The sequence below is a fragment of the Anarhichas minor genome, unplaced genomic scaffold (genome assembly GCF_050575085.1).
Source record: "Anarhichas minor isolate MPS153535 unplaced genomic scaffold, ASM5057508v1 ptg000136l, whole genome shotgun sequence".
Classification (NCBI taxonomy): domain Eukaryota; kingdom Metazoa; phylum Chordata; class Actinopteri; order Perciformes; family Anarhichadidae; genus Anarhichas; species Anarhichas minor.
In genome coordinates, this window is record NW_027466582.1 from 14214050 (window position 1) to 14228378 (window position 14329).

The 14329-nt window shown below is 41.2% G+C and overlaps 1 protein-coding gene across 1 annotated transcript in view; it reads left to right on the forward strand.

The window, feature by feature from the left end:
* The window catches only part of fam184ab (family with sequence similarity 184 member Ab), a 121333-nt gene that overhangs the window by 30667 nt on the left and 76337 nt on the right, over window positions 1-14329 (forward strand). The window lies entirely within an intron of this gene.

Consider the following 14329-nt stretch of genomic DNA (forward strand, 5'->3'; position numbering starts at 1 on the left):
ATCCCGTCCTGCTTCGCTCTCCTATGGATGGACACACACAGAAGGAGTCAGTTGTGAAATCACTCCGAACAGACTGATGTCAAATAAATGGAAGCAGCAGTAAAGCACCAGAAGGGTAAATTCACGAGGATGTTGGTGTCTACATTCGTCCCCCTTTTGCGCTACATTAATCAGACCTGATAAATGTTGTCAGCTACCTGCTGTGCAGCCGTATACTGCAGGTTCATGGTTGTCAGCTCTTGCATTGGTCCCCTGGTTTACAGTATGCTGTTTTGTTGTATTTGAATAAAATCAGCTAGTTTGATCCATTCCACTTGACAATTTGTTAACTGGTACAAACGGCTCGGTTTGAGTCCCAAGGCATCAGATACTGACATTTTGTCATGGGCCTCGGCGTCTCGAGCTGGGACATTTCCTCATTTTGCTCATGGGTGATTTTTATTGAGAAGAATTTATAGAAAAATGTGTTTATCCCCGAATTAGTGGAGCTTTGTTCGCGGCTGTTCTTCCATGTAGATATAAATCATTGGGTACTTTTATTTTGAATAATTTATAAGAAATGAAATGTGATCATCCACCGTTTTACAGACGCTCCTTTAACCGCGAAGTATATCCGATCACAATGGTGTACGGATGTAACAAACGAGGACTCTCACCCAGGAGACCCCTGTTTGTGTCCTGTTTAAAACCCAAGTCAACGTGAACGTAACCGAAGTTATGTACCGGTAACAACCGTAATTATTTTAACCCACCACGATCTTTTACAGAACTTTACCAAGTAGTTTTATTTTATAAACCCTCAGGTACACCGAGGAGTACCGACCACATTTGGTAAACTGATGATTTCTTTCACGATGAAGAGCAGCCTTTCACGTTTCCTGTTGTAATTGAACTGTGAGTCGATCCGGTCTGATCGGTCAGAAAAATAACGAGATGGAAGTGAGCCAGCAGATCAGATGGACAGATAGCTGGATGGGAAATAAAGCCATAAATCATAACCAAGTGGACCCGGTGTCTGGCTGCAGGCCATCAGCTGAGTGTTTCATCTGTTTGATGCTGTTTCTGCTGGAAGAACAGCTGCAGATGCAGAACAGCATAATAACAGTTGTGCTGATGTCAAGAACTTTAAGAAGCAGTAACTTTTTTTTTTTATTAACAGAAAGTTTTATAATGTGGTGGATGTCTACACCCGACGACTGTCAAGGTCAGGGTGAGATTTATTGTGGTGCTCCTTCAAAGACAGTAAAATACGGACGGTAATATTCTACTCGTGGTCACACATCATGTCGCAGCTTTAACTTTATTACACACAGCACATCCATCTCATCGCAGAGTGATGCTGATCGTGCATTTATTCCTTCAAGTGGCTTCTCGGATCTGAGAAGGCAGAACAGAGAGGCAAGAGATAAAGCTGATAGTTTCCCCAGACATGAACGTAGATATTGGATGATGCCAATGCCAACAAAGGGTGAATGAAGATGTGAGAAAGGAAATAAAGCTGATAGTTTTTTTTTTTCAGCTACCTTCAACAGTAAACTAAATCCTGAGAGAGAAAGAGAGACTGAGTGGGATGAACTCCTCATTCCACCTTAATAAAACCTGAACAAAGAGCTGTTGTAGCCTGACACAGCCAAGACCTATGGGCAGATGAAAGTAGACAGAAGGTGGGCTATAATCAACTCAGGGTCTCTGCAACACACACACGCACACACACACACACACACACACACACACACACTCGCACACAGGGCCACTGACAGCACCTGGGTTGCATCCCAATTGTATCGTTGAGATCTGAAAGCTAGATAAGATGCCGACTTTGTTCTTCTTGGCTCTAACGCTCTCCTTCGTCATCTAACCTTCCCTTTCCTGCCTTGAACCACCATGACTGTGTTACTGTGTGTTTTAAATCGCTTCGCTTTACTGCTCCAGTGGATCTCATGCTAGATGTGGTGAACTTGCAGTGAGGAGTATCTAAAAACTAAATAATATATACATTGAGCAATCGGAATGGCCCGCAGTAAACCTTCAGGGTTGAAATGTGTTTGTGGCTCTGGACTTTGATTTCTGCTTAAATCCTAGCATCAAGTGGCTTTCTTTTTCAAACCTAATTACTATTATTATACCTGTCAGTATATGAATACTGGCCATAGCTGCTGTACCAGCAATAATGTGCAGATTTCTGTGTTTTCTGATCATTGAATTTTAAAGCTGAGTTATTATAAAAATATTACATCACTACACCAACCACAGAGAGGCCTTGTGCTACTTTGTCTGTTTGTGTGTGTGTGTGTGTGTGTGTGTGTGTGTTCATCCATTCGTCCATTATCGTCCACCTTCCGTGGGGCAGCAGGCTAAGCAGCGCATTCAGGACATCTTTCTCCCCAGCAACGGTTTCCAGCTCTTCCTGGGGAACCCCTAGGCGTGTTCAGAATAGACCAGATGTATCCTAGCAAGGATGTTTTGGGTATAGCCTGGGACTCTTACCAGTTGGACGTGTTAGGAAAACCTCTAAAAGGAGGGGTCCAATAGGCATCCTGATCAGCTGACCTCTCCTTTTTTTGGCTGCTCTATTCCACAGTGTGATGGAGTGTTTGACTTTGTGCTAATTTTGCACAGAAACATGATTTTACAACATTTTAACTTGCGATATCTTTAAATTTATTTTTCCGTAATTCTGGTGTTATGCAACAGAAGCATAATTCCGTGTTTGTATGTATGTATGTGTGTGTGTGTGTGTGTGTGTGTGTGTGTGTGTGTGTGTGTTAAAGAAGCAGAAAGAACAATGCAATGCACTCAGAACTTACAGTAAGCGAATGGCTCCAGATGGTGCTTATTATTCAATTAGAGACATCTCTTTAGATTACATAATACAGAAACAACACACACACACAGACTTCAGAAGCCATATGCCTTTAAGTTACATGTGCAATGACCAGAACAACTAGTTAGAAATATCCAACCAGAGGGCAGAACTATGGCTTTCTTTTCCAACAGCTTGGTAAACCAAAAATACTCCACCGGCCGAACTTTAGATTTTTGCACAACATACAGTATGTTATGCCACCTGCTTTCAGTGTTTCTTCGATAGCATCATGCACTGTGGCCCAGATTTCCTCGACAAGCTGCCTTCAATACATTTGTGCCGGTTTCTTTTTGGAAGAGGTGGATTTTCCACCTAAGAACCTGGAGAGGATTTGTCTCGTCGGGTCGATGTCTTCTCCTGGATCTACTGCTACCTGCGTGATCCTCTTAATGCATATGCATGAAGTAGGTCCACATGCAGAATACCTCAAGTGACAGGAGAACTGCACTACCCAACCTGTGAGCTTATTTCTGAGCTGTCTAAAAACAAGATGCAGACGTCTCGGCTTGTCTGGTTCGGCGTAAAATACAAACATGCTCATTCAGTAATGCATCGCTCTAAACTAAGCCAGTACAAGTACAATGTGAAAACCGCTGCTGTTGAAAAGAGCGCTCGCTACTCTTGTCCCTGCTGTCTGCACAGGGCATAAAAAAGGCACCGAGTAAATAAACTGGAATATTATCTTCCCCATCACAACAAATGTGATACTTAAAAGTAAAATTTAAATTGGTTTAATAGGACTCACTCTGCTCATATGATCTGATATTCTGCCTGATCTGTGACGGGCCTTTTCATCTCCTCTGTGGGGGGTAAACTGCTAAATGTTTCAGTAATAGCTCTACATGCTGTCTTTGTGCAAAAAGGATTATCATTTATTAAGTGTATATCTCATTCTAACAAAAGACTTTCTCTTGCCAAATGTTGATGTCACAGTGATTGTTTTTCGACAATCACGCCGGACACTTTTTGGGAAGTCAGAGGCACTCTTACATCTGGTAGTGTAAAGCTTTTATTGCCCACTTTTGCACCTGCGACGTCTCACTTAATCTCTTTTTTTCTTGGAGTATTGGAGAAATGTTGTAACCCGAGCATCCATATCCAAAAAAATGTAATGCACTATGTATCTTTTTCTTGGAACAGTGTGAGGCAGTGCACTTTCTGTTCCTGAGGCTCTTGTGTTGTGGTGTCAATTTACAATTTACATATTTTTCTGGAGGCCTTATTCTATGCTTTACATTTTATTTCTCACAGTTTATATAAGTTAATATTCACATGGGGTCGGCAAAGACCAAAGCCTGTGTCATCCGAATGTTATCGTCTCAGAACCGGTGGTGAGTGGCCTCTTGATTTGTTCAACAGCGTTCCAAAGCTGTGCAAGGCATTTGCATTCAAATCTTTCCCAAAAAACAAACCAAAAAGCATGTATAGTCTGAAGCGAGCCGTGTTTCATTTTTTTTCCTGCTCTCCTCAGTTGACAGAACAGACTCTTAACGAGCAAGGCACGACTTTGTTTTCTCAGGATTCTTCATTTAACACGGGAACGCTAATGCAGTTTATTTGGTAAAATGCTAAAAGAGCTGATCCACTGATCACAGATCCTGAATTTAATTAATGCCAAACTTTCAAATCGGCTCAACTGCACCACCACTTACACCGCTACGGAACATCCCATAATTAGCTGACGGATTAAGGTGCACCTTACAGTTTAGCAGATCACAGCCACATATTATAATTAAAGTAATTAGGTCTCCTATCTGTCTCTCCGCTTCGTTAAATTCACTCCCAGTAAACGCATAATATTGAGGCTGTGGAAATGAGATGGCAGTCTGCCTCAGTGTGCATATTTTACTTAGAAATGTAAAAACTTTGAGATGGTGGTGGGGGAAGGTGCAATGATGATGCAGCCCATTACAGATGAGAGGAAGCTAGATACCAATATTGGTTTTAATCTGCAATTGTTAATCTTATTCCCTTTTAAAAGGGTTATTTATCATGATGTTGGCTAATAGTATGCACAAATAATGTTTATGGGTACTATTATGGGCATAAATTGTCTGTAAAGTAATCAATCGTATGACATGTTATCCATTCTGGATGACTCTAGAAAGGACAAGGGCTGGGTATCATTTAAAAAAACATGATACCAGTACCAATACCAGTACCCTTGAAGTGAAACTGATCCCAATCGCGTACTTTGTTTGGTGGCCTTTTGTCCTACTTCATTTGATACCCATCATGTGAATGGAAGCATTCAGTTGTGTAAACTGCCACCACCACGGCATTGTTTTTTGGTGCAGAGATGCCACCATCTGCACTTTGAACTGCCAAGTCCGTCAAACACACCGCGCTCGACTTCACCAAACCACGGACTGTATGGGGTTGTAGCTGCTGTGGCAGTGGGCCAATCACCCGTCACATTAAATCAAAGAACGATTGCTGTTCTTAGCTGCAATCAAAACTGTAAATAGGTAGTGTGTGCATGGTAACAATGCCTAACCTCAACCATTTTACGGGAGTTTCGCAAATGGAGGAGACGCGATCAAACGAATAGTCCTTTCTCTTTCTAGGTCTGGGTACCAAGCATCAAATACCTGTAGCGTTTCACTGGAAAAGATTCAGTACTGCTTGGTTATTTGGGTCGATACCTTAAAAGTAAGAAATACTGATACCCAGCCCTACAAGGCCATTGTCAGATAATGTCAAATCCACGTACCTTTTCATGTCTTTAGATTGGAGTAACAATGAGAAAGGGTCGGAAAAGAGGAGCTGGACAAATAAAAGACACAAACCTCGGTGACGGGATGAACAATAAAAATACGGCCATAAAGGGAGAGTAAACGCAGCACATGGGTCTTGTTAAAGAACACAAATGTGTCATTTTCAATACACAACAAGAGGACTTGTAAACATTACCTGATTTACAAATGGTTTGAGGCCAGTCTGTGTAACACACACATCCTCCTTGTAGACCTTGGTTTGAACATAGAAGGTAAAAAAAAACAATCTACTTAGTGCAACAGTGTAGAACCAAGAATAAGAATCCATGAAACCAGATATTTCTGTTACCACATTCGTCGCTACTCAAAATTAGAAATTCGATATCCAATTAGAGAATGATTTAAAGCTAATGAGTATAAGGAGGCAATGTTAATTGCCTGCTGGTGTATTTCACTGCAGCTCAGGAGGTCTTTAACACTCACGTCTCATCCCATTGTTCAGCCAAGTATTATTCAAAAGCATTTTAATCATCCGACATTGCGTCAAAGCACTGCCAGGATGTAGAGCGAAGTGTCGGACAGACCTGATTAATATGGCATTTTTAGGAGACAGCATTCATCCACAAATGGACAACTATGCCGTGACAGTAAATCTCAACACAAGGTCGACTTTCCAGCTATTCCGAGCTTTCAACTACATCTCAAGGTCTTCAGCAGCAAGAGGAACTGGGTCAGGTAACAAGTTGCTTATTCAGAGAACATATCAAGTCAATTATTCAGCTAATTCCAATTTGCTGGTGAAGGCTAGTAGTAAATGGACCTCGAGTTAATGTTTTTTCACAAGAAAACAAACCGTTTTCTCCATTTTTCAATGAACCAATAAATAAATAAGCAGAAGAATTAATGAGGTAAGGATTTCTTTAGTCAGGACTGTCGCTTTAAATCCAGTGGTTAAGGGGTCAAGAGAGAGAAAGATGGAGCTAGGGAAAGGGAGAAAACCTGGCTGGCTTCCTGTCAATGGAACAATAATTTGGTATGCAGCAGCAATGGTGAGGCTAATTGATCGCTGAACCAGTTTTCCACTAACTACCCTCTGCAGCAGCTCCTTCTCCAGCAGGGCTCTGCCGGTGAAATGACACATCGATAGTTGTTGCAGCAATTATATGCCGCACCTCCCCGTTGCCCTGCTTCCACGAGGTTAACAGTCTCATCCCCAAGAGGGCAGAAATCGACACACTGCTAACAAAAAGCAGTTGTTCACATCTGCAAGGCTTTACTTTTGAAATCGGCCTCTGCTTTGCAACTTGCTTTGGAAATGTGAAATTGTAATTTGTATAATGCGCTGCATGTCAGTGTTTGATGCCGACCGACTGCGGGAATGCATGCCAAACTGTATTTCAGTCAAATAAAAAAAAAAAAAAAAAGTTAAATCCCTGGTCTCTCAGGAAAAAACTAAGTTCTATATTATTTTGTTTGTACACATATTTGTTTTCTGGGATGAGAAGATCAAAACGTCATAGCGCTCTGTTTTGACGGCCAGCAGCTTAGTTTAGCTTAGCACATTACCTTAGTTTGGTAATAGGGGAAAAGTTACAAAAGGTCAGCGACAATTCTGAATCTCAGTGATGATGTTATATCTTTTGTTAAATGTTATGGGCTGCTGTGGCTCAGCAGGGTCGTCCTTTAATCAGAGGATCGGCGGTTCAATCCCCGGCTCCACTAGTCCATGTCGACGTGTCCTTGAGCAAGACACATAACCCCAAAGCCCTTATGCTAAGCTACTGAAAGCTAACTAGCTGCTGCCTGTTGTCTCACATAAACCAGAGTGGTTTCGATCTCCTCATGACCTTCCCCCACTACGTCTTTGTTATATATCCGGTGGGAGCCAGTCTTCCATCTACACTACAGTCCTTGCAGTCAGCACTCAGTCCATTCTTCATCACTCCCACTGCACTCACAAGACAAAGCTCCACCGCCACAGCGTGGAAAATGACTACCGGCTAGTGTTAAGGTGGCAAAATGGTCGTCATTAGACATCGACATTATCATCAAAGTCTCATCAGTGGACGGAGAGACTCCAGCGGAGAGATAAGTGAGGAGTGTGTGCGTGTGTGTGTGTGTGTGTGTGTGTGTGTGTGTGTGTGCGCTCAGGCCTGTGAGAGTGAAATAAGAGGAGATTGCTGCCAGTCTGAGTTCGTTGGGAGTCATTAGATCCTTCGCAGAAACAAGGCTGAACAACCTCAGAGCACCAGCGTTGATCCTGTGTAACTCCGATGACGCCAGTCTGGAGGAACATCATCAGGCACCTGCTTTCATTTTTGCATTCCAGCTGAAGTTTTTTTGTTTTTCTTCTTTGGTCTGCAATCTAGTGCATGCACTTTTCTGGGTCCCTTTGTTGCAAAGTCCTGCATTTAGTTTTGTTAATGAACTTAATTTTGGTAGCTTTCATCCTGCCAGTTCAAAGACATATAGGCAGCACATTGGAGTCTGAACAAACTACATTTGATTTAGTGTAACTTTTATCAAAGTTTCTCTGTTGGTGTTCATATTATTACTTATTACTCTACTCATGAAATAATTTGGTTTGCTTGTATCCCCAATTGCTGTTCAGGTTTCTCAAGGCTTTAGCCTCTGCTGGATATCAGAAGTCAATCATAATTTCATAAATGCTTGTTTTTTTTGATGTTGCATTTTGTAGCGGCTTTGGATTGCAGTCCCGCCGTAAACAAACCACTCCACATCTCCCTCGGAATAGGACGAGACTTGTATTGTTGTTTGTTACTGCAGTTATTTGGAACTAAAGTGTGGCATTGTTGCTGGTAGCAGATTTAATAAATGATAATTCATTAATATCAAGATATGTAACAATTATAAATAATTCAAATTTGTCGAAGTGCAGTGTAGAAGAGGACAGAGAGAAGTGTCCTCTGATGTCTTCTTGAGAAAGGGGGTGCAATGTCATGGCGGCAAACCACTCCCACCCTCTCAACTGTCTTGGTTATTTAATTCAACCTTATTCTGCCCAATTAATACTAGTTACTCACATAGTCTCTTTAAGTCTCATCTCTGTGTCCTCAGGAATGTGGATGCTCGTAACCATAAAGGTGGGGTCATTAAACACCGTAGGGCCAGCCTTAACTGTTTCAGTGCCATTAGTGACCCCACGGACCACTTAGTGACCCATAGGCTCCTGAGGATAGTCTCTGGACAAAGTTTGTTAGTTCAGACTGTGTCATAGACATTTTAGTTTTTTTAGAGATGTCTGCTACAAAAGGAATAAATACTCCAGATTGTGAGTATACAGTAAATAACGTTACAATCTGCCCTCAGAGAGACATCTCGCTCAGTATGAATCCCCCTTTTTTATTCCATTTTCGGACAGGTAGCAACAAATCATAAAAATACAAAACCATAAAGCTGTATCTTGCAAAAAATATTGGCCATGTCTGGGTGTGAGAGGTATAGCTGGCAGCAGGCAAAAGCAACAACAACAAGAGTCTAAAAATGGAACACAAGTAATTTAGAGTGACAGGATTTGAGAGTGTTGGAGAAGTGAAAATGAAACGGCATGTCATCAGAATCAGAATCGGCTTCATGTCATGCTTTGATCACCTCAGAATCTTGTCTTTTATTACCAATTAAACAGTTATGACCTACCTCCACTGTCATACTACCTCTCACTGTTATTGTTGAAATGTCCTGGAGAGATTTAGTGTTTTGTTCAGATTAAAGGTGCTGATTTGGAAATTCAGAGCACATCTATGATTCTACTATTAGTGTTTGTTTGGAGGAGTGTTGGTCATTATATTAGCCAACAATAGAAATGTGACGAGTTAAAAGTTGTTGAATGAATTCCTCTCTTTCTTGTCAAGTTGCTTTTGTCTGTGATTGAGTCGTTTAAAATTGTATTTCCTCAATAATAGTGAATTAACCTGCCTGTGCAGTAGATATATCTTAACTTGTCTCTAATGTGCATCAAATTGTTTTAAGTATTTTACTAGATTAAGCATCATGTTTTTGCATGCCTCGTTCTTTCTTCGTTATCTTTTCCTATACAGACACTCATTTCCCGGAAATATATACAAAATGCTTCCTTTTGAAAACGGGTTGAATTAGTTGTTTCTAACTTGATATAAGAAAACAAGTTTGCAGTGAGATATGAACGGCTGAGTCAGTTCGTCCGTATTTCCCAGTTTGACTTCTATCTCTATGTAGATAATGTATCTGTCTGTGTTTGTGGATATATTCTTATCGTCTGGTGTTGTCTTGACACTACAGTAACTGTTTGTTCATTGAACCCGCTTTCTGAAGCAAATGTCAAGAGTGCAATGCGGAATATTCATGATTTGACACTTACTAACAAGTCCTGTATCCAAACAACCAAAAAAGGTAAAAGAAAGTTCACATCTCTTGAATATATTCATAAAGGTTATAGAGTTGCTTTGTACAGAGACAATCCCATAACGCCAAGAAAGTGAGCAGAAGGAAGTTCTTTTTAAAAACAAACAAACATCTTTTTTCAGCTTTTCCTTTGTTTGACAGCAGAGTCACATTTCCTCCAGCAGCTAGTTGGGACTCACGCCTGGTGAGAGTCGTAGTTAGTTTCTCAGCCGTGACTTTCTTCCAGCTGGCAGATGAAATTCGTGGCATTTCGCTGTCACCTTATCGATCTGCCTGGTATCGCTGTCATTTATGCAAACTCCTCCAAGGACAGGAACCCGATCGACCCGAGGAGATGAGAAGAGGATCGCTCTGTCTGTCTCGCACTCTCTCTCTCTGTTTTTCCTCACACTTTCACGCTTCAGAAAAATGCACACACACACACACACACACACACACCAAAAGGAAGTAAAAGGAAGCATGTGTTTGAAGCTGACATTTCAGTTTCTATTAAACAATGAATACATCGTTAATTTTATTCTGAATCACAAGATCTTTTCCCAAAAGTCCAAACATATAACTATATGGTACAGCAGAATAACAAAGTGTAATCAAAACAGGCTATAGTACTTTAAGCATGTAAACAATGAATAAATAATTCAAATTCTTACTGCATGTATATAATACTTAATGTTTTATGTGCATGTAGAGGGTTTAATATATGCAAAGAAAAAAACAAGAATTTGCCATCTACCATGGTGCTCAACCAAAAGGAACAACCCGAACATTCAGCCTTTCATCTTCATAATGGCATTGTGATCCCAGTCTGTTCACAGCAGGCATCATTGGTTTCTACAGCCCACGACTTTAATGTTTGGTTCAGCCTCTCACAGCTCTCTGACGCCTCATTTTCCAGCCTCGGCAAGCAAGCTCTGACAAAACCACTGACAAAGTTAGCAACTAGCTGCTGAGCACTGCGGAGGATTTATCCGTCTCAGAGCCACATGTTTACCTCAGGAGTTGGTGGAGACGAAGTTAAAGAAGAGCGAGTATTGGATGTTGGTCATAAGGTGTGTTTACAGCTTGGAATCGTGCATATCTAAGGCAAAATGGTGCTTCTCCATTAAGGTGTTGTTGTACTTTGCGTACAGCGATGGATGGATGGATGAATTTTACAATCTAGAGTCTTACAAATTGCTAACTTTCTCACAGCCCTTGCTGTGCAATGAATGTACATAGCACAAAACTGCATGATGCAGACATCCGGTGTTGTGACGAAGGGTTGAATCGTAAGCTGAACACACCTCGGCAAAGATAATTCCGCCTTAAGGCAGGACCTCCTTTATGGCTGTGGTACTGCCTTAACAAGCGCCTAGTCTGGGAGGGAGCACCGCCTGAGAGGATCAGTTCAAGCTAAGAAAGTCCCCTAAATAGTGTGCATTGTACTCCTCACAAAGCCCCCACAGTCAGGATGGTGGACTAGTTTTATACAGACTATATATTGCAATGTTTATGTATTCAGGATGTTGTTCTTTATCATTGAAACTACATCATCATACATTCATCTAAATTTCATCTAAATTTATCCCATTAATACGGTTACATTTTAAATATTGTGAATATTTACCCCAATTACTGTCTGATATCTGCAGTCCCGCTTTAGAATAATATCTGCTTTTTGCATGTTGCCGGCAAGATCCAACATCTGCTAATCCCTCATGATGACAATGATGACAATATTGGCAGCCTTTGTCTCTCAGGCAGCCATTGTCTTTTTCTTTGACACATACAAAGACACACACACACACACACACTGCCTCCTCGTCTCTCTGACCATTTGTCGGGCACAATACGCTGATGTGTTTCGACGCGGGTGTATTGGTTCATGAGGATCTTGACAGTCTCTGCTCGTGTATGTGTATACATGTAAGTGCATGTACTGTGTGTGTTTGTTGTGTGCGTGTGTGTGTGTGTGTGTGTGTGTGTCAGCGGACCCCACAGCATTATGATTAGTGCACGTCGTGTGCAGAAGTGTGCCGATGACTCTCGGGATGTTATGGAGATTTTAGCTCCTCTAACTGTTACGTCTGCTCCATTCCCTTCCTAAGCTGATGAGAGACTGAGGGGACTGAATAATTTAGAGGTGTGGCGGAAAAGATGTTTAATTTTGGAGTAATCCAAATTTTCTCAGCTTTATTTGGCTCCTTGCAGTTCGGTCCAAATGACGGGACAGATTGCGAAACCCTGTGGAACAAGCTTGTGATTTTAGCCAATATGAATACTTCCCTTTACTGCTTCCATTTTTATCTCCTTACACGTCTGTCTGGCCACTGATTTTGGTCCAGACTAGAATATTAAAATAATTATTGGATGGATTAACATGACATTTTGCATTCATGTTCCCAAAAGGATGAATCCTTATTAGTTTCTCTCAAATATTGCCCCCCATTTGGATGAATATTAATAACCTTATTGATTCTTAAACATCTTCTTTAGCTGTATCATCAGGTCAAAATGTGTATTTTATAGACAGTATATATATGCAAAACACATTAGGCTTGAAGTAAAAGTCAAATATATAAAAAACGATATAACTTAAAAAATAATGCATTTAATATTCATCATACAGGCACAAAAGAGGATGATGATATCCACATTAAGAGGTTAGTACATTGAAATAGCACAGTGAATAACTCCCATGGCTGAGTACCTCTTGATTATACTGTCTTTAGTTTCTTCTCTTATTGAGTAAAGCTCTGTGGCTGTCAGCAGTGTGTGGAGGGAATAAACACACAGGAATTAAAACAACAACAAAACAACACCAGCACCTGTCAAACTAAATCCTTTCATCTCCCGGCGAGGCATAAAAAGTGGATGTCATTGTTTCAAAGAGAGCTTTTGCCCTCCTTTTTTCTCTCCCTGCACCCCCCTTTCAACTAAATCTGTTGACGGACTTTGGTCCAGAGTAAACAAAGGCATTCCCACAGTTCAATGTGCCGAATCGTTGACTTGGTTTTTCAAAGGGGCGACACATCGCTCCATTTCTCACGGCAGGGAGAGAGAAGCAGTGGGGAAGAGTCTCTCATGGTTTTTTTCATGTGGAAATGTAAAAACCCATTTCTGTCCCCGATCTCTCTCTCTTGCTCTCTGCCGTGAGCAGGGGATCACTGTGCTGTCAGATTTCGGCCTCGCTGGATGGCTGCATGTATTTTTGGGACGGATTTAAAGGTCAACCTCATGCACAACAGTTTGCTTGTGTTATTTTTATCCCCAGCAATACGAGGCATCGACCGATCTCTAATTTATAACTGTGGAGGGAGCAGCAGTGGCGCTTCCGAGCCAATAGTGGAAACGTCCAGGTTTTAACAGCGTCCGCTCTATGCAGCTGTGTACCAGCTAGCATGTAGACCACAGCTCATTTACTTCTCATACGCCACTGATTTGCATTTCTCAGCTGATTAGCTAATCTACGCTGATTTGGAAAAGAGGAACATAATTGTAAATTGTAAATGATTGCTGCAACTTGTGGGAAGAACTGCCGTTGGGCAACGACAATGAAACTATTAACACATTCTCACTGCAACTCGTCAAATACTGTCACTTGGTCAGGAGCCCTACGAGGCTTCAGACTGTGACGCTCTAGCATCGGTTGTGGAAATGTCAGTTTTTGCCCTTTAAATGACATACATACATACATACAGTCTCTTTTTTCAAAATGAACTTCCAATGTAGATTTACTCAGTTTTTAGGATTACTTACACAGCCAAACTAATTGGTTAGGTTTAGGAAAATACATTTGTAAGGCATTTGGTAAACTACAGAAGTAATGCAACAAAACTACGGTGAAAAAGTCAATGCTGACTTTGTTTCTCACAGGATACGGACAGCGGTCTCCTCTGTGAAAGTCCTGTGTTTGTTTGACCCATCCAACCTCCACGCCCTTAGTTGCTCTGACCGCTTAATAAAGAAGCGGATGGGTTTGTATTGGAGTTGGTTTAAATCTGCATGCTTCTCATACAGATACTGAAGAGTGCCATCGAGGGGCGTTGACCAAGGTGGGAGTGAGGGCGGGTTGAAATGATGTACATCTTTGCAAAAGTGTCTCCATATATTAAGTACCCTCAAAGTATTTTAAATCTATTACAGTGCGTATTCTAAATCCTAACCTGAGCACCAAGTATTGCACACAAGTATAATTGATGATGATGGTTGTCTTTTCTCTCCATCACAGAATACATTTAAAGATATCCAGTGTTAGCATTGATATCAACCTTCCTGTCGTCTTCATATTTCCCCACTTTACCTCCTGCTGTGATGTTCCGCTGTTTTATTTGTAGACTCCACTCTCATTTTTAAACAACACATC